We start from the raw sequence: 25,810 nt of genomic DNA on the forward strand, positions 1-25,810 counted from the left end.
CAGGCCAGTCCCCTAGGTTTTAATTACCCTCCAACTCAGTCTCCTGATGTTCCTGGCTCCTGTCCTCCCCAGGCTGTGCTTCAGGAAATTGCCCTTCCATATGCCCAGACAGCTTCCCTGGTGGAGGAGGGGCCCCAGCTTCTGGGGCTGGCATCACAGTCTGAGTCTTTGGACTCCTCCAGCAGGTTCCACTGAGAGGCTGCCCTGGGGGCTCCATTACTCACACATCCCTGCCACACAGCGCAGCTGGCCCTGGCCTGAGCACAGGCTCGTTTACATCCTTGCACAACAGGAAGCAGGTCCGGTGGCCAGAGCCGCGCTGGCCCCACTGCAAGCAGTCGCTCCAGGTGCCCTGGGTCCTGGAGCCCTGGCCGTGCCCTGGCTTCCACTTTTGCATCAGGGAGTAGCAGTCTTCTGCAGTTTGGTGGGGGTTTTGAGTATTTGGGGTGGGAGAGTTGGCTTGGTTCTTGTCCCCTGTCACGTGTTTGGCAAGCGAGACCAGAACGGCGAGGGCAGGGAGGGGTGCCGTGTCAGGCAGGGAGGGGGTGCATTTTGCTGAGTCAAAGTTCCTGCACAGAGTTCTCCCACAGTGGCTGCTAGTGAAATGGCAGACGGCTGAGTCACTCCGTGAGACGGGAACAGGAAGACATCCTGTTGATTCCAAGCCATTTTCAGTTCAGTTATGAGAATTTACCCTACCCACCCCCCTCAAAAAAGGATGATCGGCGTGCATCTCCCTCCCTTCTGAGCACAGTGGATCCAGCACCTGGCTCCGTCCCTTGTGAAGGACTGCTCAAGGCTCAGCTTTGTTTAGTGCTCAGGAAATTAGCCAGTGTCCTTGGTCTGCATCTGTTCCCGTATCAGAGAACCCTCTTTGCCAAAAACACTTTCTGTCTGTGGTTTTGTCTGTTTGTTTGTTTGTTTTGTTTTTGTTTAAATATTTTCCCTTCTTTCTCCTCTTGGAATGGTAATGCCCTCCAGGGTTTTTAGGATTCTCTTTTGTGTAAACATTTTTCATTTTTCTTTTTCTGACAGAAACTGTGGTTAGTGAAGATTCAACAAAAAATTTATATCACTTGAAGGATTCTCACCTCCTATTAATGGGATTCTCATAATCCCCTAGTTCTTCTTAAATTATTCAGTATTCTTGATAATCATTATAACAGCTCAATAGTTTTGAATGCTTAGAGCCAGGTACCCTTTTAAAAACACACATTTGATCCTCCCAACAGCTACATGAGACAGCAGGACTATTTTTATTCCCATTTTGCAGATGAGGAGACTGAGGCACGGGTTAAGCAATTTCCAAAGTCACAAAGTTAGTTGAATGGCAAATGCCAGAACTTTAGCCCTGTTCCTCATCACTCTCTTTGCCAGCATTTACTGAAAGTGTGGTCAGCAGATGATCTCATGAGATGTTCCTAGGAAAAAAGTATTTATGTTCAAATAATTGAGGGAAATGCTGCAAACCACATGCTTCTTGCAGATCATAAATGCATCTTAGTGTGGAAAGACCCTGAGAAGTCCTGCATGAAAGAAGCCTGCTGATCTTTGTTTGAACTAGGGCTTTCCAAAATAGGTGTGACATGGGCCTTTATTTCTGTATATGCCTATTATGTTGTGATACATTTTGAGAAACACCTCAGTAGCATACGAAGGCATGAGCCAGTTAATTGTGTGGGCTTTGGAGCCAGAGTACCTGGGGTCAAATCCTGTATCTGCTACTAAGTGGGTAAGTTATATAGCTTCCCCTGCCTCACTTTTCCCATCTGTACAATGGCAAAATATAATATGGCATGCTCTCACAGCGTGACGGTGAGGACTAAATTAGTCAGTGCATCTAAAAAACCCAGGGGAGAGTTGTGCAGAGAGAAATACTCCATGTTCTAAATGTAGCAGAATGAATCAAAACATCTGCTACCTGTGGGGTCCCGCTGCAACCAAAATGCTCTTTCATGGTGTTCAGAAACACATGACAGAGGAAACACGCCCTCCCTCTTTCCCTTGCTGCTCTCTCTCTAGCTGCCCTGGATTCCCTACCTCCCACCATCTGGTTGGTCCAGATAGCAGCTCAGAGCTGCACTTGGGTCTCTGCCCTTGAGTCAGGATTAGCATGCCCTTTTACTGGGACAGGGGGCAGCTATCAGGGTTAGCCACACGCTTGTGGGTGGCCCAGGCAGAATCTGCAAAAAGAATGTGCTGGTGAGAAAGAAACTCAAGTTCCCTGTGCTTAAACAAGGCAGCTGCCCTTGCACACGGTTGCCTCCTGGATTTCCAGAGGGGGAAGCAATTGCAAAGCATTGCACTATTGAACTTGCCACTCCTCCAGTCACCTGCCGCTCACCAGAGCTGCTCCTCCAGGGGGACGGGTGCTGGATGAGGAACTTTGCAGTTCAATTCTGCAGGCTTGGCTTCTGGGTGCTGGTGTCTTGGCACCCAGCTAGCCAGAGCCACCTTGTGCAAAGTCCTGCAGCAGGCAGATAGTGCTTGGTGGGGCCCCGCTTTTCCCCTCCCCTGCATGTTCCAAGGTTGGTTGTACATTGACTCCCTGGAATGACTAGAGAGAAATCCATGGGGAAGAAGGAGACCAATTACAGAATTTCCAAATTTTTAAAAGAGTGCCGCCTCCTCCGTAAAGCCTGCCCAGATTTCCCCCAGCTAGAATCACTCCTTTATATATATTTATGTTGCCCTTTGTGATTTTTCTGTGAATTTTAAATGTCTCAAAATGAGAAATTAATATTAGAAAAATGTACCAGCTTCCTATATGAGCAAGGCTGGTTGCCCATGATATATTTATTATTGAGTGAAAAATGAAATTTGTAGAACTGTGTGTAAATATGATCCCATGTGTTTGAAAAACCACATCAGTGTGTATGACGGTTGTGTTTAGGAAGGCCAGAAGATGTGTGGAAGGAAGAAAAAAGACTAGGGACAGTAGTCACCCCTTTGGAGTGAAATCAGAAAGGAGGAGTTTTAACCTTTTATCGTATTCACATGCATAGAGGTTGACTTTTTCAACATACTCCTTTTGTTATTTAAAAAAGAAGAAGAAAATAATAATGTAAGGGAAACACCCTGAGCTGGTTTCAAAAATAGGTCTAGACTAAATAGTAGTGGCTAATAATGGGTGTTGCCTGCTGGGGCTGGGAGGCTTTGCAGTGAGAAGGCAGGAAACGCAGAGCAGACCCTTAAGTGGGCCGGCTCCGGTCCCAGCCAGCGCCATGTGGGCTCCGCTCGGCCGGGCAGTGGGCGGCTTTGGAGCCTGCGCTGTTGCAGGGGTGTGAAGCTTTGCTTTTTCCTTTCCCACGCCTTCCCTCCAGTAAGCCACCCAGGCTGCTCGGATCCTCAGGGGTTCAGCTTCCCTGTGTTGCCCTTGGCCATGATGGAGCACTCCAATCACCCAGGCCCTGACCGAGTGGAGGGCCCTCCCTGTGCCCAAATACAAGTGGGCACAACTACCAGAAGGGCCATTGTCATTACTGGGTCACCTCTGCAGAGTCCTCACTCCCCGAGACAGTTCCTCCCCCAACCCTGGCTCCCTGCCCAGGGGGGAAGAGATCCCAGAGTGTGAGCCGGAATAGGGAGAGCCTTGTCTCAAAGTCAGGAACTGGGGTTCTTTCCCAGTTCTGGGGGGCCTTGGGCGAGTCATCCGATTTCCTGTTGCCTCAGTTTTCCCAGATGCTAGACATACAGAGTAATTTAATCACAGGGTGTTCGTGAGGCATGATGAAAGAGCTTCAAAAGGGGAAAAGGTGGTGATGTGAAAAGAAAAACTGGCCCATTATTATTATTATTAGCAGGGCTGCTCTGGGGGTGGAGGTGGGGCAGGAGTGGGCGGGGCGGGGGAGGGGTTGCTGCTCAGGGCCTGAGCTGATTTCTCTCCCAACACAGTGTTCAATTTCTGCTTTGATTGGAGGCAGAACCCCTTTCTTTGCAGCAAAGTACTTGCGGTCCTAGAAATCCCCTCTTTGTAGATAAGAAACTCAAGGGCCTGAGAGGTTGAACAGTCCGAGTCTTTTTCCCACCTTCCCAGATCCCACTGGGAATCAGGGAACAGGGCCCAGAATGAGGCCGGACCCTGGGATTCCATGTTCTGGGTGGTAAGGATTTAACTGGAGTCTCCTGATGTAACAGTCCCTTTATTCTGAGGGCATCGAACTGATAGTGTTCACAGAAGAATGAACACAGCGTGGGACACCATTCCTCACATACATATTCTCTAGGGCCTTCAGGAGCCTTAAGTATTCTCGTTTGTGATTACAGTTTTTCCTCCAGATCAGATGCCAGTCATTCAGTCTAGTGAACATCTAGGCAGAGACATGGAATCTTAAGGTCGAATGCAGCACCTGAACTTGTCCGGCTCATTTATGCTGTGCCCTGAGGGTTTTTTCTGTCCCACCGTCCCACTCTCTTCCCTCATTCACTCAAAACCCATTTTAAGGAGACATTGCACATTCATTTGTTAAGTAAATATTTATTGAGCGCTGCCAGGCGTAAGACAGTATACTAGCACTAAAACCATTTCTGTCTTTCATTAGCTTAAGTCGGGTGGGGGTGGGGGGCACAAAAAGATAAGCACACAGATAACCGCCTTACCCGAGAGGCAGTTAAGTGCCAGAGAGGCAGAACAATGCATTTTCAACCCTCAAAGGAGGAACAGATCGTCTCCATTCATCTGACATACCAAGGAGGCACATCTGTGATCATATCATTCCCTGCTTAAAATTTTTCAGTGGCTCTCAGTTGCCTCCAGCATAAAATCCAAACTCCTTACCCTAGCAGCCAACCTTGTGACTCTGTTCCACACGCCTTCCAGCTCCTTTTCATGGTGTCTCTGCTCTGGCAAATCTACTACCTACCTTTCACATTGTGCACTAGCCTTTGCCCCTCCATTTGAAGTGCCCTCCCCTCCCAGCTCCAAAGCCTGTAGTGCAGTGCCACCTCCTCCATAAAGCCTGCCCGGATTTCCCTCAGCCAGAAGGAATCACTCCCTCTTCTGAACTCCCCTTGTGCTGACCTCTCTGTCTGTCCTGATGCTGCTTTTCTGCTGCAGGTTATTCAGGGATACATCAGTTTTCCCTCTGCTGGATTGAAAGCTCCTTGAGGGTTTGTTTTTTGTACATGCTCAGTGCCTACCAAAGGATCAGAGCAGCCCCCTGATAAATAGTTGTGGGAGGGAAGATGGGGGTTGCTTTTGATTGCAGGATCAGCAGAGACTCAGTGGAAGATGTAACCTGGCAGGACCTGGAAGCGGGTGTGGAGTCTGAGGGAAATTAACAGAGCATGTCAGACTTCAATTCCAGGGGCCATTTGAGGGGCTACAAGTCAGGTGGGTTTTCTCTACTTCTTTTTGGTTGCGGGTGCTCTTGGATTAATGCTGTGGACCCTCTCCCTAGAAAATGTACATACCCACAACATTTCAGAGAGGGTACCTGGACCCTCTGCAGGTAAAGAATCCCCAAAGCAAAAAAAAAGAAAAAAAAAAAAGTTGCAGAAGACTGGAAAGGTGGGTCACAGCCATGTTGTGCAGGATCTCTGGGCTGCAGTGGAAGTTGCATTTACTTCAGTTAATTAGGAGCAGTTGATGGTTTTGTTTTGTTCTGTTTTGTTTTAACTTCCTTTTGAAGTATAACATCTTACAGCTACTTACCCAAATCGTAAGTACAATGATTTTTTTTTTCCACAAGCTAAACACATACGTAGCCAACACTTGGAAAAGGCCCCTTTGTTTCCCCTTTGCCACCTTCCCCTTTTTCATTCCTAATGGACTCCGATGGGATGTACTTCTTTTTACTCTTTGCATCTGGCTTCTTTCAGCGTTATATTTGTGCTGTTCATCCATATCGCTGCGTGTATTTGAAGCTTGTTTGTTGTCATTTGCTGTGGAGTATTCCGCTGAGTGAGTTACTCCCCTGCTTGGGGCGTTTGGGCAATTTCCATTTGGGGGCTGTTATGAACGGCGCTGCTCTGACTATTCTAATGCGTGTCTTTCGGTGGATCTGTGTACACGTTTCTGTTGGATACACACCTAGGACTAGAATGGATAGGTAAATGTTCCACCTAAGTGAATACTGGAATATTGGAATACTTTACATTCCCCGCATCCAGTTGATGATTCTTGAGGAGCATCATATAATTAGAGCTGAATTTTAAGATGTATCTGGCTGTTGTATCTTTGATGGCTCAGAGCAGTGGTTTCAAATTGTGTTTCAAGGAGCCCTGGGAATCTGCAGAGTCCTTGCAGGGTCTGCTGTGGAGATGGAAGGGGGGCGGAGTTAGCGGTAGTGCTCCCAGCTCCTCCGTCCCGGCCACTCCAGCAGAGTAAGTGGGCTCATATCTGTTTAATTAGCCTTTGCCATTATCTAAGATTACTGGTCCGTAGCCAGCAGTCTGACAGGTTGACAGCTGTTGGGGGAGAGCTCTGTGAAACCAAGAAAACCAAGGCAGCTGTAGTCATCTCTGCACACATACCAAGGGAGGGCCTGACCAAGAGGTTGACATCAGGGGCACCAGAGAGGAAGGGGAGGATAGGAAAGTAGAACTGGCAGGACCAGTCACCTCTCTGGATGTCAGGGAGCAACGGGGTGGTCTCAGAAACAGAGCTGACGTTTGGAGTCTAGGTAACCATCATAAAGGTAGCTTTACTAGCAGAGAGACTGAGAAGCCAGGTCCAGAAACAGGCCTCCTGGGGAGAGGTGGGGGGCCCCCACACATAGCTCCGGGACCGGACATGGATGACAGAGTCCTCTGCAAGCCCTTGGTGGTAGACAGAAGGAGAGGGCAAAGAGGGAAAATAGGCAGGCAGGCAAAATCTTCAAGGACAGCTGACTTGGAGGATGTGGAGCAAGAAAGTTGTCAGCCCAGGAGACAGAACGGGACAGTCGGAGGCACGGCGACGTGCCCGGGGAGAGTCGGAGCTCAGAGACGGAAGGCAGAGTCAGGAGGGTGGGGCAGCCCAGCAGCATCACTGCCAAAAAATGGACTAGTTCCAAGAGTTCTTCAGCTTTATCTGGAATCATGACATTTCACGGAAGTGCCTTCTTAACCAGCAGTTATGTTCAGGGTGGTGTGTGTATTGTGCTGTTATCTTGGGAGACTGGCAGCAGTGTGCCCTTGTACATGGTAACTCAACCAGAAATTTCAGTTTGCTCTGATACCCGTTCCCAGAACATTCTGGCTAAAAGAGAGCTTACCGTATTTGTAGGCATGGCTTTATTTTAAAACATCCATAAACATATTTTTCCTCCTATATGCTTGCTTGCTTTACAGCCCACATGGTAAGGGGTTCCCTTATTTGGGCTGGCCCCCACTTATAAATTCTTCTGGGGCTTCAGAAGCAGCTCTGTGCTGACCACCCCACCCCACCCCCATCCAATGCGCATAATTCTTTCAGGACACTGGATGCAGCTGTGTGTGTCACCTGCATGGTTTATTTTAGTGACACAGTCCCTGCCTTGATCGTTAGGGCAATACATAAATATTAAGTACTTAAGCCAGTGATCTGAGAAGTTCTGCAGAGCAGGGAAGAAAGGACCATTCAGAGAGAAGCAAAGAAGAGGCGCAGAGCACTTACATTGTCGTCCTTTGTTAAGGATGAGGAAGCTGAAACTCAGAAAGGGGAAGGGACTTGCCCAAGGCCACCAGCTTGGCAGAGAAGTCAGGGAGACCCAGGGGTTGCGCCTGAACAGCACCTGTGGCTCGCTCATCCAAGTGTGCAGCCCAGTCACCCGGCGCTCTTGCAGAATGTACTTTTCCCAGGACTTACCCTGATATTCTGATTCTGGAGGTTTGAGGGTGAAGTTTGGACCTGGGTGCATTGAAAGAACTGCTCAGATGATTCTGAAAGCAACTCTGTTAGTAGTCACTTTGTGGTTTCTGGTTTTCACTCCACACTACCTCTTTCTGTGTGTGTGTATGTATGTGTGTGTGTGTGTGTGTTAACTTTTTCTTTTTTTTTTTTTTTAATTGATTATAGTTAGTTTACAATGTGTCAATTTTTGGTGTACAGCTTAGTGTTTCAGTCATGCATGTGCATACATATATTCATTTTCATATTCTTTTTCATTATAGGTTACTACAAGATATTGAATATAGTTCTCTGTGCTACACAGTATAAACTTGTTTATCTATTTTAGATATAGTAGTTAGCACACTACCTCTTAAGTGCAGGTATAATCTGCTTCTAAGAAAATGTCACTAAACAGATTATATTTGAGAGGAAAAACCAATACTCTTCTCTATTTAAGAAGCATATGGAATTATTAAAAGTGAAAGTACACTAAATATTCAGAGGGAAAGCACCTGATAGGCTACTATGAGATAGGAGTCTTATGAGGCAAAAAGATCCTCACACTTTAAGTTCTCTGCAAAAATATCTTACCTATTGATCCCATAAATTTGCATATTAAATTAAAGAGGTGCACACAGTCCATTAGTAGAAATTAAAATAAAATGAAGTCTTAAGATATAGATTAAACTCCTGAGAGAGATCACAAGATATAGATGGTATATGAGAAAGCACTTCATAAGTTTCAGTCTTTTGGTGGCATTGTTATTACACCAGACTTACCACATTAGAAATAGAATACCAGATTTCAACACTGGGTCAAGGCAAATGTGACGTACAAACGTGGCAGCATCTCCATGTGACACTTGGATATGTTTGCCCAGAATTTAGCTGGGGATGGTTTTCATTTATAGACGAAGACACAAGCTTCCCACGATCATGTTCATTTATAAATGTTGACACTGACAGGTAAACAGCTGTTTTTGAGAGACTTGAGTTTGTTTATTTACTCAGTCTGTTAAAATCAGTCTTGTAATTTCTACAAGTAATATAAACACATGTCATTTATTTTGACTTCTATTGTGCATAAAAATGTTCCAAAGAATCTCATGCACTTCAGAAGGTACCCCAAGGACAAACTTTTGATAGAACTTACTTCAGCCTTTTGAAACTCATATTTGGTCACAGGCAACTAAATGCTGATTTCTTGTGATCTCTCTCAGGAGTTTAATCTCAGGACTCATTAAGTGTTAGAAGAGTTTAATTAACCTTCCAGTTAAATGCATGAATAAATAAAGGGCAGTAAATATTGTTGTATTGGTGTTAGTATTTGCTGGAAAGTGTATTCCCATTGCCACTCATAAGATGAATTTCCCTTGGGACGCAGCCCCCTTCCCTCCACTTCAAGCACCTGACCTGCACAGGCTGACTTAAGCGATAGAGTCACCTGGGGGTAGTTCTTTCTGTCCAGAGCTTGCAGCATCAGAATTGTACTTTCCTATATTTGTCATTAATGCAAGGGGGAAGGTGCCACTGAGGACAGAGACCAAACAAGGAGCTGCGTTTGAAACCAAGGGTAGCAGGTAGTCCAAAACCAGCATCTGTGTCACCCTCACTTTCAGAAGAACAGGAATGAGGAAAATATATGCGCTCATGTTACACTGTGGAAACACAGGTCAAACTGAGCTCAAGACACAAGAAGGTAGTGTTTAAAATGTTACAATTTAGAGATGTTTATTATGGTTCCTAATTGATACATAATCAGAATCAGAGCTGAACAGTGAGTTTCTCTGACTTGACCACTGAGTCCAGTAGCTAATGCATCTGGGAAAGTATTATCTGAAGGAATCCTTTTGTAGTGTGACATGATCCCCATTTGTTTCACAAATTCTGATTTCTGTACATTAGGTTCAGGCTCTAATCGTCCCTCACCTACAATACTGCCATGGATCCTTGTGTCAAAATAAAGTATTGAGTTCCTGCTCCTTGTCCAGCCCCGGGAATGTATTGTCCCTTGTAGTTCCTCAATTATGAAGAGGGAAAATTGCAAAGCCATCACTTCCTCATAACATGTGTCTCATAACCATCCATGTGTCTCATAGCAAGTCAAATCAGTGTGTATAGTTTTGTGTGTATTGTATGTGGAAGAAGTAAAGAACTGTGTAATATGGGGCGGCTGGCCTCAAGGGGCCAACCAAAAGGTAGAGAATTAGACTTAAAGAAGGACTCTGATGGGTGAAGTAGATGCCAGTATTTGTGAGAAGTTACAATGACCGTGGTTGTAAAGCCAGCTCTTGGGACGTGTGGTCTGGTAAGTTCCTGGTATACCAAGAGAAGCAGAATATTTGAAATAGTTCTGGCCTGGAAAAATCTGGGGCTGAAAGTAGCCATAGAAATTCTTTTTCAGGGCTTACAGGCAGCATCCTTTCCCACTGCATTCCATTTGATGATCTTGTTTTGTGAAATTCTTGAGTTTAAGAGAACAAACCTTAACGAGCTTGGTAGTCACACGTCGTGTATTTAAATTGGTGTCATCTTTCCAAATGTTTTCAGTGTTACTCTGTCGTGATACATGTTTTGCTTAACTCAGCCCTCTTTCTCCAAAGTCCTGTATCTCATTGAAAGAAAAATTTAATGGATTTGAATTAATTCATATTTCTGAGGAATTTTATATCATCTCTTAAAGTGAACAGAGACATACTGAAATTTTACAAAATTCAGTGAGCTGCAGTAGAAGTGTGCCTTTTGGGTGCCAAATTATTTAAATTGCATTGATGTTGCTGGTGAGGTTGGGACCTTGAGTGACTTGGCTTGGTGTTTCCTATTCCATGTTTTCCCTCAAGTAACATTTTCTGAAAGAGGAGTTAATCAACAAGTTTGCTTGGAAAGGGAGAGTTCGAATCTGTTTACACAGAGAATGAGTTAGAGCTACAAGAAACCAACTTGGGAACCCCTTGTATCTTCAGTCTTTTCCCTTTGAAAATATCTAAAGTTTGAGATACCACGAGGCTCAAATCAAACAAGTGCTTTACCCGGGAGGGCCAGCACAAAAAACGTTCACCTTGCTGGTCACTCCAGGAATTCAGTAGACACTACTTTTCCCCAAAGTAGTTGTCAAGTCTGGACAGGTTTGAAAGGAGGTCAGGCACGTCTCCTTGCCAGAGTTTCATGGCAGAAGAAGATGAGATGAAGGAAGAGAGAAAAATTAAGTATCCTCCTCTGTGGTCTGTAGCACGTACAAGTTACGGGTATCCAGACCAGTGCTGGGCCTTCCGGGTTTTGTCGGTGAATGCAGCGAGGGGCGAGGCTCCCTGGCAAGTTAAACTTTGGCATCTGGGACCCCGGGCCTAAGCGCCATGTCAGATGGGCAGAGGGCCCGATTCATGGCTGTTTCAGTCCCATCTGTGCCTCCTTGAAAGGCAGTTACCTCTCTGCTCTGTGGACATTGGGCATACTTGCTAGATCGTGATCTGGAAGAGGAAACGGTGGATAATAATTAACCTGTCTTCCACTCTTTAATGACAGAGCTCATCTTATCGTGTTGGTAATTATCGTGTTATAGGTTATGATGAGTTTAGGATCATAGAACTTGACTTTTAACTTTTTATCCTTGAAATTTTCAGACATACACAAAAGCAGAATGCATCCCGGGTGCCCGCCACCCACCTTCAACAATTAGCGCAAATCCGTGGCCAGTCTTGCCTCATCTGCCCCCTCACCCACTCCCCTCGCTCGTGCAGTTTCTGTCACCATAGACGAGTTTTGCCTTGAACTTTACGTAAATGGAATTCATATGTGCTCCTTTGTGACTGGCTTCCTTTGCTCAGCGTGACGTCTGAGAGATTCGCCCATGTTGTTGCTGCATCGCTAGGTGGTTTCCCCTTTTCTTCTCACCTATTGGAAGGCGTTCAGCCTGAGCTGCTTGGCGGCCTGCTCCTCTGCTTTTCCGCCTCTGTAGCTCTCTGGTCCCCTGTTCCCAGCCCCTCCTTTTCCTCATTCCCAAGCTCAGTCTGGAGTCCGTGCTCTCTGACTCTCTCAGTGACCTTCTCCTTCTGGGGTCTTCACTCTCCCTGGTTGCTCAGTGTTCTTCCTCTGCTTTTGAAAATGCTCAGATGACAACCATCCCTTAAAAGAAACAATCCTCTTGCCCCTAAAAGTTTCCATCCAATTCCTTGTCTTTGCCAGACTGCCACATTTCTCTGAACAGTCCCTTACGCTCACCACCTGCATCCCCTGAATTAATGGTTCTCTCTTGGTCCCTTGGCATTCTTCTTTTTTAATTTCTTTATTTTATTTTTATTTTTATCTATCTCTTGATGGGGGGAGGAGGTAGTTAGGTTTTTATTTACTTATTTTTAATGGAGGTCCTGGGATCGAACCCAGGACCTTGTGCATGCTAGGCATGCGCTCTACCACTGAGCTGTACCCTCCCCCACAAGATCCCTTATCACTTGACCTCCCTTCCCCTCACACTGTGGAAACCACGCACCCAGGGGCCCCCAGCGGCTCCCCAGTCACCGAGTTCTATGAGCTATACTTGCTGTCTCCTTCCTTTACCTCTGTGAAGTGACGAATGCCTGCCCCTCCGCCTGGTTTTGTGAATAACAATTACTGGGAATTTGTTGTTGTTGTTGTTTTTTTATCATAAAAGCATCTCATGTGCTTGAGAGCCTAGACTTTGGAGCCAGGCTGGCTGGGATCGCAGCCCTGGCCCCTCTACTTACCTTAGCCCTGGCCTTGGCTGTGTTCTAGGCGTCTGCCTCCCTCAATTCCTTTAATCCTAAACTGAGGAAAACAATGGTAACAACCTCATAGCGTTGTTTTGAGGATGAAGTAAGTTAATGTCTGTAAATCCCTTAGAACAATGCTTGGCAAGTGTTAGTGCTGTACAAGTATCAGCTATTAAGGGCAAAAATAAATAAAAACTAACACACTGCAGAAGTGCATAGAAACACTAATAACCCCCTAAAATTCTCACCACCTAGCAGTCGCTACATTGTGGAGTATATTCTTCCAATATGTTTTCTGGGCATAATATATTTTAACTAAACATATTTAGAACTAACTAAATATACTTATACAGCATTAACTTGCCCTTCCTGCCTCTCTTCCCCAGCTTTTGTGACAGTGTCCCCCTGCTCCTTCTTGGCCCCTTTGAAGCTGCCTTTCTCATCCCCACCCATATGGGGATGGCCCAAGGGGATGCTCTGCCCTTTCCTTCATGCTCTCCCTCCAAAGTCTAGCGCTTCACCACCACCTATCCAAAGAAAGAAGTCTTGTTCACGCCTACATTTCCTATCTCGTGCATCCAGCTTTTCCTCTACATCCCGATCACCTCCATCTGTTTGAAACCTTATGCTCTAACTCCCAATAGCAGTGATGGTGCTGGTGGGTAACAATGGGTGGTTTCTGTGTGCCGGGCTCTTTTCTGCATGATTCCATTTCATCATCACTGTCCTGTGGGGTAAGCACTCTTGTTAGCCCATCTTACAGAGAACTCAGGGTTCAGTGAGGCTGAGTGGTCCATCCCACATCATACACACCAACGTGGCACAGCTCAGATTTGAACCCAGTTCCATCTGATCGCAAATATGACCTTGACCATGTTGCCTGCCCCCAGACCTTCCATGGCAATATTCTACTTGTCTTTCTCTGGCCCCCACTTCTAGTCCATCCTGCATAAGTTTGTTTGATTGTTTTTCTGATAACACTCCCTTTGCCTGTCATTCTGCTCAGAAACCTTTGGTGGCCCCATTTTCACATAAAGTGAAACAGCTCTAATCCACTGTCTGCTGCTCCCCGCAGTCACCGTCCTGAGCTTCTCCCCACTCCTTCACTACCGCCTATCCACATCTTACCCTTCAGGGATTGATCCATTTAAGGACTGTGTTCTTAATGCATCTGTCCTTGCTCAAGCCCTCACCGACCGTGTCTTCTCGAAGCTCCTAATACTTGCACACTTGGCATGCTTTATTGGCCCACTGATACTCCTTATTTATATTCAGGACTTAGTCCATCTTGCTGGAATCACAAGCCCTTTAATCACCAGTGCAACAGCCCACATTCACTGTTGGCTAGCGATGCCCAGCGCAGCTGGTGACTGTAAATGTCAGCGAGCTGCACAGCCTCTTCTCCGTCCTCAGCCTTTCTCCTGAACCAAAACTCCCATGCCTTCAAGCAGCTGGCACCGTTCAAAGCAGGAGATCGACTACCTAGCTGCCTCGTAGTCTAGGATGGATGTAACCGCATTTGCCTGCGGCCCCACTTTCAACCCTCCCAGTAGGTGTTTGGGTTGTTTGCGTGTTTGTTTCTTTTAGCTCACTCTGGACAAGTGGTGTGCCCCTGTCTGCTTAGCAGTGTTAGAAAGCATGCCCTCTGTTTAAGGGGGATCAGATGGGCTAGGCCTTCACAACTAGAATCCTAAACATCTCTGTTCTGCTGTCTTGTCAGCCCACCAGGAGCGAGGGTAGAGTGGCTGAGTTGGGGACAACAGAGCCCGGGGGGGGGGGGGCAGGGGGGGATCTCACTGCAGACAACGTCCAGCCCTGCTCAGCTAGGGGAGGTCAGTCCCTCAGGAAGGCTGGTGGGGAGGACTCCCCGCCGGTCACACAGATGGAAAATCAGGCACAAGTATTCTGGGTTTGGGTATCCAAAGGGCCACAGACCACATTACCACAGGTGAGAGATGAATGGGCCTTTGGAATGCTCTGCCTCCTTCCTTAGATTGGTCCTGTGTCCCTTGCCAGGAATAACTTCCTCAAGGCGAAGTGCCTGTGTCTTTTGGGAGCAAGCAATGCTATATGGAGTGAGAGAAAGAGTCCAAACAACATGAGAACATAGCCAAGGGACCAGACCGCTTCATTGCACCCTGGGCATCTGTGGAGGGAAAGAGCCCAGGAGTGGGGGTGACTCAGTGAGGAGCCCCTGCATCGTTGCTTCTCCATGAGTGGTCCCCACAGCAGCAGGACCACCTGGGTTTAATGAATGGCAGTACCACATCGCATGCTACACCAGTTCAGGGTGAGAATTTTCTAATGAACTCTTTCTGATACAAAAAAAAAAAAAAAAAAAAAAAAGCCCATGCTCAGCATCACTGGGAACTTCTTAGAGACACAAATTCTCGAACCCCCAGCCCAGACCTATTGACTCAGAAAGTCGGGGGGTGGAGAAGAACTGTTCCAGCGGTTTTCCTCACTTCCTACAGCATCATTTGCTCTAGAAAGCAGTGAGCCCTCTGAAGGCAAAAATTCAGTCTTCTGTTTCTCTGATTATTCCTACTTCCTCTCTCCAGCCCCAGCAAGCTCCTACTGAAGGACCTGCAGGCAGGTGCAGTGTGCGCACTGATGGTTAGGAGCTCCAGGGTTGAGTTTAGCTCTGAAGAGCCTCGATTTCCTCATCTGGAAAATGGGTTAATAAATACCACCTTCACCATAACCTCCAAATATAATATTAGTTAAAATAAAAAATGGAGAACAGAGAAATGCACATAACATGCTTCCATCTGTATTTTTTGAGAGACATGCTTATATGAATAAATCACGTTTTTGTGTGCATGTAATGTATTCAGCAGGAAATACGAGAACCTGGTAACAGTGATTGCCTCAGGAAGCCTAGAGTAGAAGGGCAGCTAGTCTTTGTCATCTACCCTTTTGGATTGTTTAAACTTTTTAAACACATATTCTTTTAAAATTTAAAAACTAGTTAATGAAATAATAGTACTTTCTTTTTCATGGATGTTGTAAAGAATAAATAAAATAACTTTGTGTAAAGCCCTAAGCACAGTGCCCCACACAGAAAAAGCATTCTGTCTTTGTTTTCAATATTAAATCGTCGTGGAATTCATCCATTCATTTATTTATTCATTCATGAATAAACAAAAGGGTCATCCAGCTGACTTAAGGCAGCCGTGCAGAGACGAACAAATCATTTCTCAGTCAGTCTTGCTATGCTAGGTAGAGAGTAAAACTCATCTGTAAAGGTCACTCTCAGTCTTGACTGTGAACACGTGCTCTGTATGACTGGCCCCTGGCCCAGCACACGGAGGGGCTGGGCCCTGCACCTCTGCAGTGCGCATCAGAGAGCTGCTCGCACGGCCCTCCTTCACTGGTTGCAGGCCTGTTTGCGGCATAGTATGGGGGATGCAAAGCAGCACTGCCCCCAGAATCTGGGCACCCCACAAGTGGCCAGCCCACGCTGGAGGTGACCATTCACAGTGCCAGGAACTGGCCCTATTCAAGTGCATTGGATCCCAGGCACTCCACCTCAGCACCTCAGAGCTGTCAAGGGAACCAGGCAGGCAGGTAACCTTTGACTTGGAACAGGCAGTATTTTGCAGGATAGCTGTGGGAAGGAGCAGCAGGGTGTATCCTGTTTCTAAGGAAACAAACACTGGGCACATTAACACCCAGCGTGATAGGTTCACACTGGCTGATGTGTTGCATTGGTTGCTACATTGCGTGTCTTAATCTAACCCAAGTGTTTATTAAGGCTTCATTCTCTGCATTAGTCAATATGAGAGAGAAGATGGCACAGATAACTCACCTGCCTGGTTAAGGGTGTGGCTTTGAAGTAGGAGAGATCTGGGTTCAAATCCTGTTTCTACCACTTTCTCGGTGTCTGATCCTGGGCAAATTATTCAACCTTCCTGAGCTTCAGTCTTAATAGGCATAATAAATCCAACCTCTCGGAGTTGCAGCCAATATTAAGTGAACCATTATCTGTTGAGAGTACTTGATACAGTAGCTGACACATAGTTCAGTAATGAATAAATGCGCTTGTATACTATTATTATTGAGCTAAACTTCCCACAGTTTAGTGGGAAAACAGTATTCACACACACAAAGTCAATTACATAACAATAAGTATTAAATAACATACAATTAAGCATCTAAATAAATGGTGTTGCCAACCCTTTTTGAGAGTTTGATGATAGCTATAAATACTTGAAAAAAATAAACATAGGCATGCACACCGAATAGTGAATACAATTTGAGGGGATTCCTTCACAACTCCCCCTGCCTCCTCATCATGCATCCTTAGGGGTCTTTGAACCCCTGAGCTTTAAGCATATAGCAGGAATTCATACAGGGAATTAACCACTGTAAGCAAAAGTAATTAGGGAGACCTTCCTGGAAGAGGTAAAAATGTAAACTAGCCTAAAAGAAGAGAGAATTTAAATAGGCCAAGAGAAGCAGGCGGAGAACTTGGCTGGAGATTTGCGGGTGGGACTTGATGCAGCCCAGGGGGTGGGGTGACAACCCTGGGACACCACAGCAGTACAGAGCAGGCCAGGGGCTGGGCTGGGCCTCTGGAGTCAGGCTGCCTGGGCTCAGATCTCAGCCAAGCAGCTTGCTAGCTGTTTGATCTTAGATATATACTTAACCTCTCTGTGCTTCAGTTTCTTCATTATAAAATGGGGATGGAAATACATCGAATGTGAGGACTCAGTAGGATACTGTGTTGACAGTGCTTGGCATGTAGGCTGGTGTCTGGCATACAGCAAGCTCTGTGTAGGAATATGCCGCGTGTACGATTAGGATATTTACTGTGATGGTGGAAATCCTAGAATCTTGACAGCAAAGCCCAGCCCTTTGGACTTTTCCTGGGGGTACTGAGGAACCCCTGGAAATTTTTTGAGCTAGTGAGAAATAAGGTGAAAATGGTATGTTATCTGAGCATATGGTAGTCAGGATAGATTCAATTGGAGAAAAGTAAGGGACATGAGTGCTGTTACGAGGCTGATGCAGTAATTGTCACCTGAGATGCTGGGAGCCAGGACTGAGGCAGACTGGGGAAATGGGGAAAAATTTAAATGGGGACCTGGTTTGTCAAAGTGGGAATCAAGAGAATTTGGAAAGTCCCGGCGCCTGAGGTTACACTGTCCAATAAGGAGCCACGGTGACGACTGAGCAAGCACTTAAATGTCACTAGTCCAAATCAAGGTGCTGCACGTGCAAAATGCACACTGAGTTTCAAAGATTTAGTACCAAAAAAAGGTAAAATATCTCAGATTTTTCCACTGATGTACATTTTAGTTTTGGTCATATTGGGGTAGATAAAATACATTAATTTCACTTTTCTTTTTTTCGTGTGGCTAGTAGAAAATTTAGCCTCACATACTTGGCTCACATGTCATTGGATGGAGCTTAGTTTTAGGAATTGGAAGGAGCGCTGAGGCAAAGGGATGCCTCGGTGACTAAGACAGTAGTGTCACTCATTGAGAAAGGGGCATCAGAAAGGTTAGGGGCAGGCAGCAGTGTTGTGTTGGGTTTTAGGTATGTGGTGTTTGAAGCAGCTGTGCACACTTGAGTGCAAATCCAAATAAGCTTTTATTTAGACGTTGGAATTAAGGTAAAGGGTCAGGGCTGTATGCGTGCAAAGTGCGCTGGTCTGAGCTCAAGTCCTTGAGGGTAGAGCTTTTACATAACTGAGGACCAATGTGGGTCAGGCAGGTGCTGAGTAATTTACATATTTCTCTCATTTCCTCCTGGTACAGCCTGATTAGGTAGATACTATTATTATCCCTTCCCATTTTACAGATGAGGGAACTGAAGGTCAGAAGTGAAGCAACTTGGGGTAGCATGTAATGAGCCAGGATTTGAGTTTATCTGACTGTAAGGCCCTTGTTCACTCTGCTACACCAGCCCTCCAGGACTGAGCCCCCGAGAAAGCCAGGTCGGAAGGAGTAGCAAGATCTGAAGAAAGGAGTAGCAGCGGACAGGCAAGAACAGGGTTGGGGGAGCATCACAAAAGCCAGGGAGGAGACACTTTCCTGGAGGAAGTGGCTGTTAGGAAAACAAATTTAGACTTGAGTTCCAAAAAAGGATGTTAAATGATTAGAGCTATTTGAAACTGAAGGTGAAAGGTCATTAAAAGGAGTTAGAACATTCCAGGGCTTGTTCAGAGTTTTGAAAAGTTAAGTACAGGTAGGAAGTGACATTCTTTTAGTTTGACCTGGTCTAAGACCCATGCAGAAGTAAAACATGGGTAGAACCAAGAGGCAGAGACTGACCGTCAGCGCTGGTGCTTCTCAGGAGGACCTAAATCAGAATCCCCAGGAAGCTTGTAAATACAGATACATTCTGAATCCGTTTTTTACAACAAGCGCCCCAGGTGTTCCAGAGACACAGTGAAGTTAGGAACCAGCTGCTCAGGCTCTGCAGCTCTCTCCTCTGGATCTGCTGCCCGGGATTGGCTCATTCTTGTGGCTTCTTGCCGGCTTTGCTCGGGCCCAGGAGGATGACAGAACCATCCTGTGTCTTTAGCAATAGCTCTACCCAGAATCTGGGGCAGCCCTTCTTTTCAATAAGAGCAACCAATTCTCCTTCACTTAGGTCTTCTCACAAGGCCACCCAACGCCACGATTCTACCGTCATTGCTAGGAGACCATCTATCTGAGGGAGCAACAGGCCTTAAATGGAGGCCTTGTCTCCTTTTGTCCAGTGCTTCTTGCTGACACCTGGCCCTCCTTTCTCCCGACCCCTTCCTTGTGTCCTTGGTGTTCAGAGGCTTGCGGTATAGAGTGGTGATGAAGAGGATGACCTTGGGAGTCTGGTGACCCTGAGTCCCAGCTCTGCTACATAAATCAGTGTGATCTCCACCAAGAATTTTTTAACCTCTCTGTGCTTCGCCTTTATAACAGAAATGATTAAAGAATTCACTTCTCAGAGGATTAAATGAAATGATTCTTGGAATTTACTTACCTGGCACATACTAAGTACTCAATAAATGGTGGTAGCTTGTTGAACTTTACTGTCATTATAACAGTAACATCACCATCATCATCATTATTCAAGGACATGTGCCCTGGATGGCAGGTAAAATCAACTAATCAAAGATACCAGACAAGGACCTTGAAGGGTTGGCAAGTATAAAAGCACCTGCTTTTAGAGGATGAGCTCTAATGAGGTCTTGAGAGAGAGCTGTCCTCTTTCTTTTTCATTCTGCTGATTCTGAGCCTAATAAACTTCTCTTAGAAAGGAATATTACCATCACTTCATTGTCTCTACCCAATTCCAAACCATGTTTTCCACCACTCCACAAAGCCCTTCCTCATCTCTCTGGCTTATTTTCCACCCCGTAGGCCAGCAACGCATTGTTTTTGCCCTTTGTTCTCAGCACTGGACAGGAGCAGGGCAGGACGTGCAGCCAGTCGCTCACAGGTTCAGCCACCTTTGGCCTCATTGCCTGTGAGCTTTGGGGAGAAGGAGAGTTCTGGGTCTTAGCTCTCCCTCTTTTCAAGTCTTAGAGTGTGTCAGGTTCAGCAATGATGGTAGGAAGACAGAAATCATAGCTAACTTTTGTAAGATATTCACAGATTACAAAGCAACAGACTAACAGTTGTGAATCAGTCAGGGGTCAGGTACAGCAAACCAAAAGCACTCTTGGGGACGTGAGCGGAATGAGCTTGAATACGGGCGATGAGGTGCTTGTGTAATCAGTGGAAGGGGTGGGGAAGTAGGCTGTTGATGGAGCTCCCAGGAACTACTAGACACCAGCGCAGAACGGGGCCCCAGGGGCCTCCAGTATGTGAAGAACTGGGGGCTGCTGCAACCACATGGCTGCTTAGCACCATACAGCTCATGACTGGACATGGGGCGGGGCGGGGGGGCAGCACCTCCAGCCGCAAGGAGCAGATGCCCGCCCACCACCTTGTTTGCGAGGAGAAATAAGCCCAGCAGCAAGAAGCTGGCCTTCTCACTTCCATCGTCCGGAGCTCTAGGCCTGGGAGAACCTGGGTGTAGTGTTTGGCTTGGGCTGCTAGACTCAGTGGCTTAAACAACGGACATTTAATTTCTCACAGTTCTGGAGGCTAGAAGTCTGCATTCGTGGTGTCAGGGCAGGGGGTGGCAGGGGCTTGGTTCTTGAGACCTTTCTCTTTGGCTTGTAGATGTCCACCTTCCCCCTGTGTCTTCACGTGGTCATTTCTCTGTTCCCACCTGTGGCCAAATTCCCGCTTCTTATGAGGACACCACTCCTACTGAGTTAGGGTCCACCCTACTGAGCCCCTTTTAGCTCAGTCACCTCTTTAAAGACCCTGTCTCCAAATACAGTCACATTCTGAGGTTGTTTTTTTTTTTTTTTTTTTTTGGCAGGGTGGGAAGGGGAGATTAGGGCTTCAACTTACAAATTTTGGGGGGACACAATTCCCCTGATAACAGTAGGAGATGTAGGGTTTTTTTTTTTTTTTTTACCTTTCCAACCCTGCAGTTCAGCAAGGCCCACCCAGAGGTGGGGAGGCCATCAGGGGCTGCCCACGGGCTGTGATCAGAGGATGCAGGTACTCAATGCTCAGCAGGACTGTTCTCTACATTTACTCCTCCTGCATGCTCATTTTATCTGATGCTCCCAACAGCCCTTTGAGATGGAGAAGTATTATTATCCCCATTTTTCCCATGAGAAAATTGAGGCCTAGCCAGGTTGCACGTCCTGTGCAGGGCCCCAGAGGTGGGAAGGGGCAGGGGCAGGCCTGAGCCCAAGTGCCCTGGCCTAATCCTCGAGCAGCTCCCAGCGGCTCAATAGCCAACGAACCGCAGAAAGGCGGTGCCACGAGTTCAAATAGGGGGCCCGGCAGGTGCACCGCTACTCAGATCCAGCCCACTTTTGTAAGATTTTCTTATTTTTTCAGACATTTTTCTTTCTTTTAAAGTGAAATATTTCCATTTTTCAATTGGCAATCAAAGTTCACACACACACACACACACACACTCTCTCTCTCTCTCTGTCTTTCTCTCTCTCTCTCACTTTCTCTCTCACACTATGGAGTTAACCTTGTGTGGGGCCCAACCAAATACATCCATAGCCTGGATTCAGCCTGCAGGCTCTGATAGAAAGTAGTAAGTGTTCATGAGCATAGAAAAACTATTCTTGGGAGCCTGACTCTCCCCTCCCTGCACTCCTTCAAGGCCCTACTAGGAGACATTGCTATGGATCACATTACCTTGAAACTCTTTGCTGTCTGAATTTTTCCCGTTTCCCCTTGAATGCGTGGTTTTCCTCTCATTGAGCCCAGGGGCCCAGCCCTTTCTAAACATCTGTGTGCCCGGGGGGGCATTACTGCCGGTGCTCCTGTCCGTCCTCCCAGCAAGTCTATGAGAGAGATCGCTGGCCCCCCTCCCAGAGGAAGGGCAGGCAGAGAGAGCTGGAGGAGGACATTGAGAGTCGAGGGCAGGATCAGAGGATAAGTGGAAAGCTGCTGTCTTTTTTTGCAGCCTGCTCTTTTATGACACCTACAAGGGGTGTGTTTGCTCAGTGTTGGCTTCACTCCAGTGATGCAGGTACTGGCCAGGCCATTGATGACTTGTGATTCAGATCCTGGACCTTATTGATGCCTTCCTCCCAGAGTCTGTTCTGTGACACACTTTCTATCCCCAGCCTCCCCTCCCTGCTTCAGGCCCCTCTAGAAAAAGATTAACATGCTCACATTTCCCTAAGGCAACATCTTGTTCCTAGGAATTTCTGGGAAGCTGAGAATTCAGATGAACAACAGCATTAAAACCAATGCAAAGTATTTGAATAGCTAAATATTAAATAGGTTTATTCAAATCTCTCAGCCACATATGAAAATGAAAAACAGGCTGTAGAAGCAATAGCCAGAGTTTTATAAACCTGGGGATCTGCACAAGCAGGCACTGCCCTGGCCCTGGCCCCTTCTGGGTGGGACAGAGCCCTGGAGACCCGGGATGTCCAGATGTTGACCTCAGGCCTTGCCTAGTAGCTGCAGCAAGAACATTCTTTCTTAGCTTGTAGACATGAGAGGGAAGACCTGTCCTTCAGGGCACTAGACAGACAAATAGATACCTTCTACACCAGAAGGAGTGTTGCACAAACATGAAGCCATCAGCAAGGCCACAACTCCAGGTCATGGAGAGTCAGGGTCACTCTTGCTTGAGAACCACATTGTGGACTGTTTGGTGATGCTCTGAGTGTTTGTGAATCAGATTCGTCGGCATTGCATCCTTTCCTTGATACAGTAGGAAGTGTGGCTTCTGGGGTGGAGAGGCTTACAAGCTGGTTCAAGGCTGTGAGCTGGATCAACTTGGAGCAAGTTTTTGCAATTTTAGTTGCCTTGTCTATAAAACAAGGATGAAAGAGCAACATACATTTTAGGATGAGAGTAGGGCTTCACGGACAGACGTGGGCAAAAGCACTTGTGCGCTCTAAGGCTCCCTCCAAATGTCAGGTGGTGTTTGTCTTGGAAGATATTCTTGGAGTAAGAATAAAGCAAGCTCTTTATCCCACTCGTAGCACAAACAAACATCCAGACATCCCTGCCATTGAGGGAAGACCAAAGAAAACCCTCTGAAGGTGCAGAGATGCTCAGAGATATTTGTGCCCCAGCCTCTCGGTCTGGTTCTGCCGCAGCCCAGCTGCTGAGATGCAGAGCAGCTGCCAGCGGGGAGGGAGTCCTCAGCGAGACCTCCAGCTCCTGTAAACACTGCCCACCACTCAGGCATCCAACAGCCATGACCCTGCTGGTGTACACGAGAGGCAGCTCAGCCGACTGAGTTCCTCGAAGAAGCTCCTTAAGTTAAAACAATTTTGATTCAACTTCTCCGTAGGAAGTGCGTTATAATAAGAAACGATGTTCCCTTCCAGTGGTGCAGTGTGCAACTTTTTCTAGAGGAATCCCCAGTGCAAGGGAGCAGGAAGCTATCTGAGGCACAGGGGAGAAGGCTCTATGTGAGGCAGATCAGAACACAGATGCCAGAATAGGAGAAGCTGTAAGAAGCCCTAAGCTGGCCGGTGTGAACTGTGAATCGTTGTTTATAATCGTGACTATAATACAGTCAGGAAGTAAGTGCTTCATGCACTAGATGCAGAGTTTCTCGCCAATTTTAGGGGAACCTACCGGAGCACTTTAAAAAGAAAGGCTGACTGTGGACTCTTTGCTTCTGGCCAAGTGGGTGGGAGGCATGGCTGACCCAGGCCTCCTACGTGTGTGAAATGTTCTGCAGTTACAGGAAAACTTGCTCAGGCCTTGGAAACTTTTTTGCCCTGGAGGTTGAGAAGAAGAAGAGAATGCTTGGCGTTATTTTCCTGCAAAGAGAACATTTAGAAAGTCCTGAGGGTGCAGCCTGGAAACCACAGGCCGCTTGGAAAGGGTGTCACATTCGCCTTCTGGAGGCAGGGAGCCAGTCCTGGGAACTGGCGCCAGCTGGCTGGGGAGCCCCGGTTAACGTGCTCCGGGGAACAAAGTGAGGACCAGCACGCCCTGAATCAGGGAGCTTCACTCTGTTCACAGAGGGGTTGCCTGCTGCTCAAGACCCTTGCCTGGGAGCACAGAAGGGGGCTGGGCCGCTGAAGCTACTAGGAGGAGACCCTAGGCCCCTCTTTTGGGTGGGGCAGGATGATGGAGGAATCTGAGGAAGAGGCAGCGAGTCAGGAAGTGTGTTGTAACCAGGTCGCCCAATGCCTCAGACAAGGCAAGGCCACCGTGCCCTGCCAGAGACACCTCCTCCCAGTTTCCTGCACTGCAAGTGCTCCCTTTTTCTAAGGAACTCCTCAGTTGGCTGTCAGTAGCTTTCCATTCTGACCTGACACGAGTGCAGCAGAACTGCCCAGGGCCCATGCCTGTAGCCCACCTTGGAGGCCCGCTCGCCGCGGGGAGACAGACAGGCACACAGGGAATCCACTCACTGGGCTGGGTGCGACCCCTGAGGACAAACAGAACAGCAGCTGCGCTATATGGAGTGCCTTGGTCCTGTGCTAAACACCACATGTGCATCAGGGGATCAAATCCTCAAAACCAGTAGCATCCCCATATTACACATGAGAAGACATGGGCTCCTGGAGCTTAAGCAACCTGCCCGGTTTCACCCAGCTGGTAAGTGGCAAGGTCCAAACCAGCAACAGGAAGCTTGCTGACTAGGCTGGATTTCAAAGTTTTGCACACAGTTAAAAGCAGTTTTATGTGTCCCTTGATCCAAAGCTACCTCTGACCTCAGAGGTTACAGCCCTCCCCACGTCCCTGAACGCGGCCATCGGGAACATTCTGAGTGCGGTGGAACTCGGGTGGACACCGTCGGAGCCTGGGGGTTGCTGTTTTCTGCAGGCTTGCCTGGTGGAAGCCTTCATGGCAGACTTGCTCTGTGCCGCTGCGGCCCTCTGGAAGGTTGAGTCAGCCGGGGTTTGCTGCCGGCGCCACGGTGCCCTCAGACTTTGCTGAGCCCAGGCATAGCACCAGGGAGGCACACCTACTGTCCACCTGCTCTGAGTCATAAAACTGCCACACTGCTGGCAGGCCTGCCAGCTCTGCGATTCCTTCCGGTGCCACCTTGCCGAGAGAGAGCTGAGCCGAAGATGGCAGGGCACCAGGCTGTGCTTCTCCCCAGCCCTTCCCCTTGAACTCTGCCGTCGGACAACCAGACTAGTCGAAGCTCAAGGTCCAGAATATTTTCTTGGCTTTTCACCAGGTGGCTGGGGAGAGAGAGGCAGAGGGCAGCCTCAAATCCAAAGGCTCAGGCCCCAGGGGAGAGTCAGGCCACGAACATGTGGTGGGGGTGTGGGAGGAGCAGACACCATGGCCACCAGGAGGAGGCCAGAGAGAGGTCACAGGGGCAGGGACACGGATGAGGTTTTATTGCCTATTTCAGGCTTTTCAGCTATATTCCATTTGACATTTGTTGTAGATCATCTGTCACTGAGAGTCTTTCAGCCGAAAGGTTCCCACTTTTTCTTGACTAAAGACTTATCTGCCTGTTTAACTTACGTTCTCCAAACGATTGCAGATCTCGATAGCACCTAAAAAGGCTCCCTTTGTGCAGAGTTCTCCGGAAGCACTCTCTCTGGCTGTTCTCTGTCACCAGGACTTGCGTCAGTGTAAGCACTGGGTAAGAGAGCCAAGCGAAGTGAGATCAGCCCTTCTACTAACATCCAGGGCAGTAGTGGTGCCCTGCACGTGGAGCGTGGCCTCTGGCTGCCCGTGCCCACCTTTGCTGGAGGCCTCGTACCTACCACAGATGTTGGTGTGTATTTGTTTCCCCTTAGAAAATCCAAGGAAAGGCTGCTTGGTGCTGGATG

General features: G+C 47.4%; 1 protein-coding gene across 6 annotated transcripts in view; it reads left to right on the top strand.

The window, feature by feature from the left end:
• GNG12 (G protein subunit gamma 12) overlaps positions 1-25,810 on the top strand; it is a 119,642-nt gene that overhangs the window by 87,772 nt on the left and 6,060 nt on the right. The window lies entirely within an intron of this gene.

This window comes from Camelus bactrianus, chromosome 13 (assembly GCF_048773025.1).
Source record: "Camelus bactrianus isolate YW-2024 breed Bactrian camel chromosome 13, ASM4877302v1, whole genome shotgun sequence".
Taxonomy (NCBI): Eukaryota; Metazoa; Chordata; class Mammalia; order Artiodactyla; family Camelidae; genus Camelus; species Camelus bactrianus.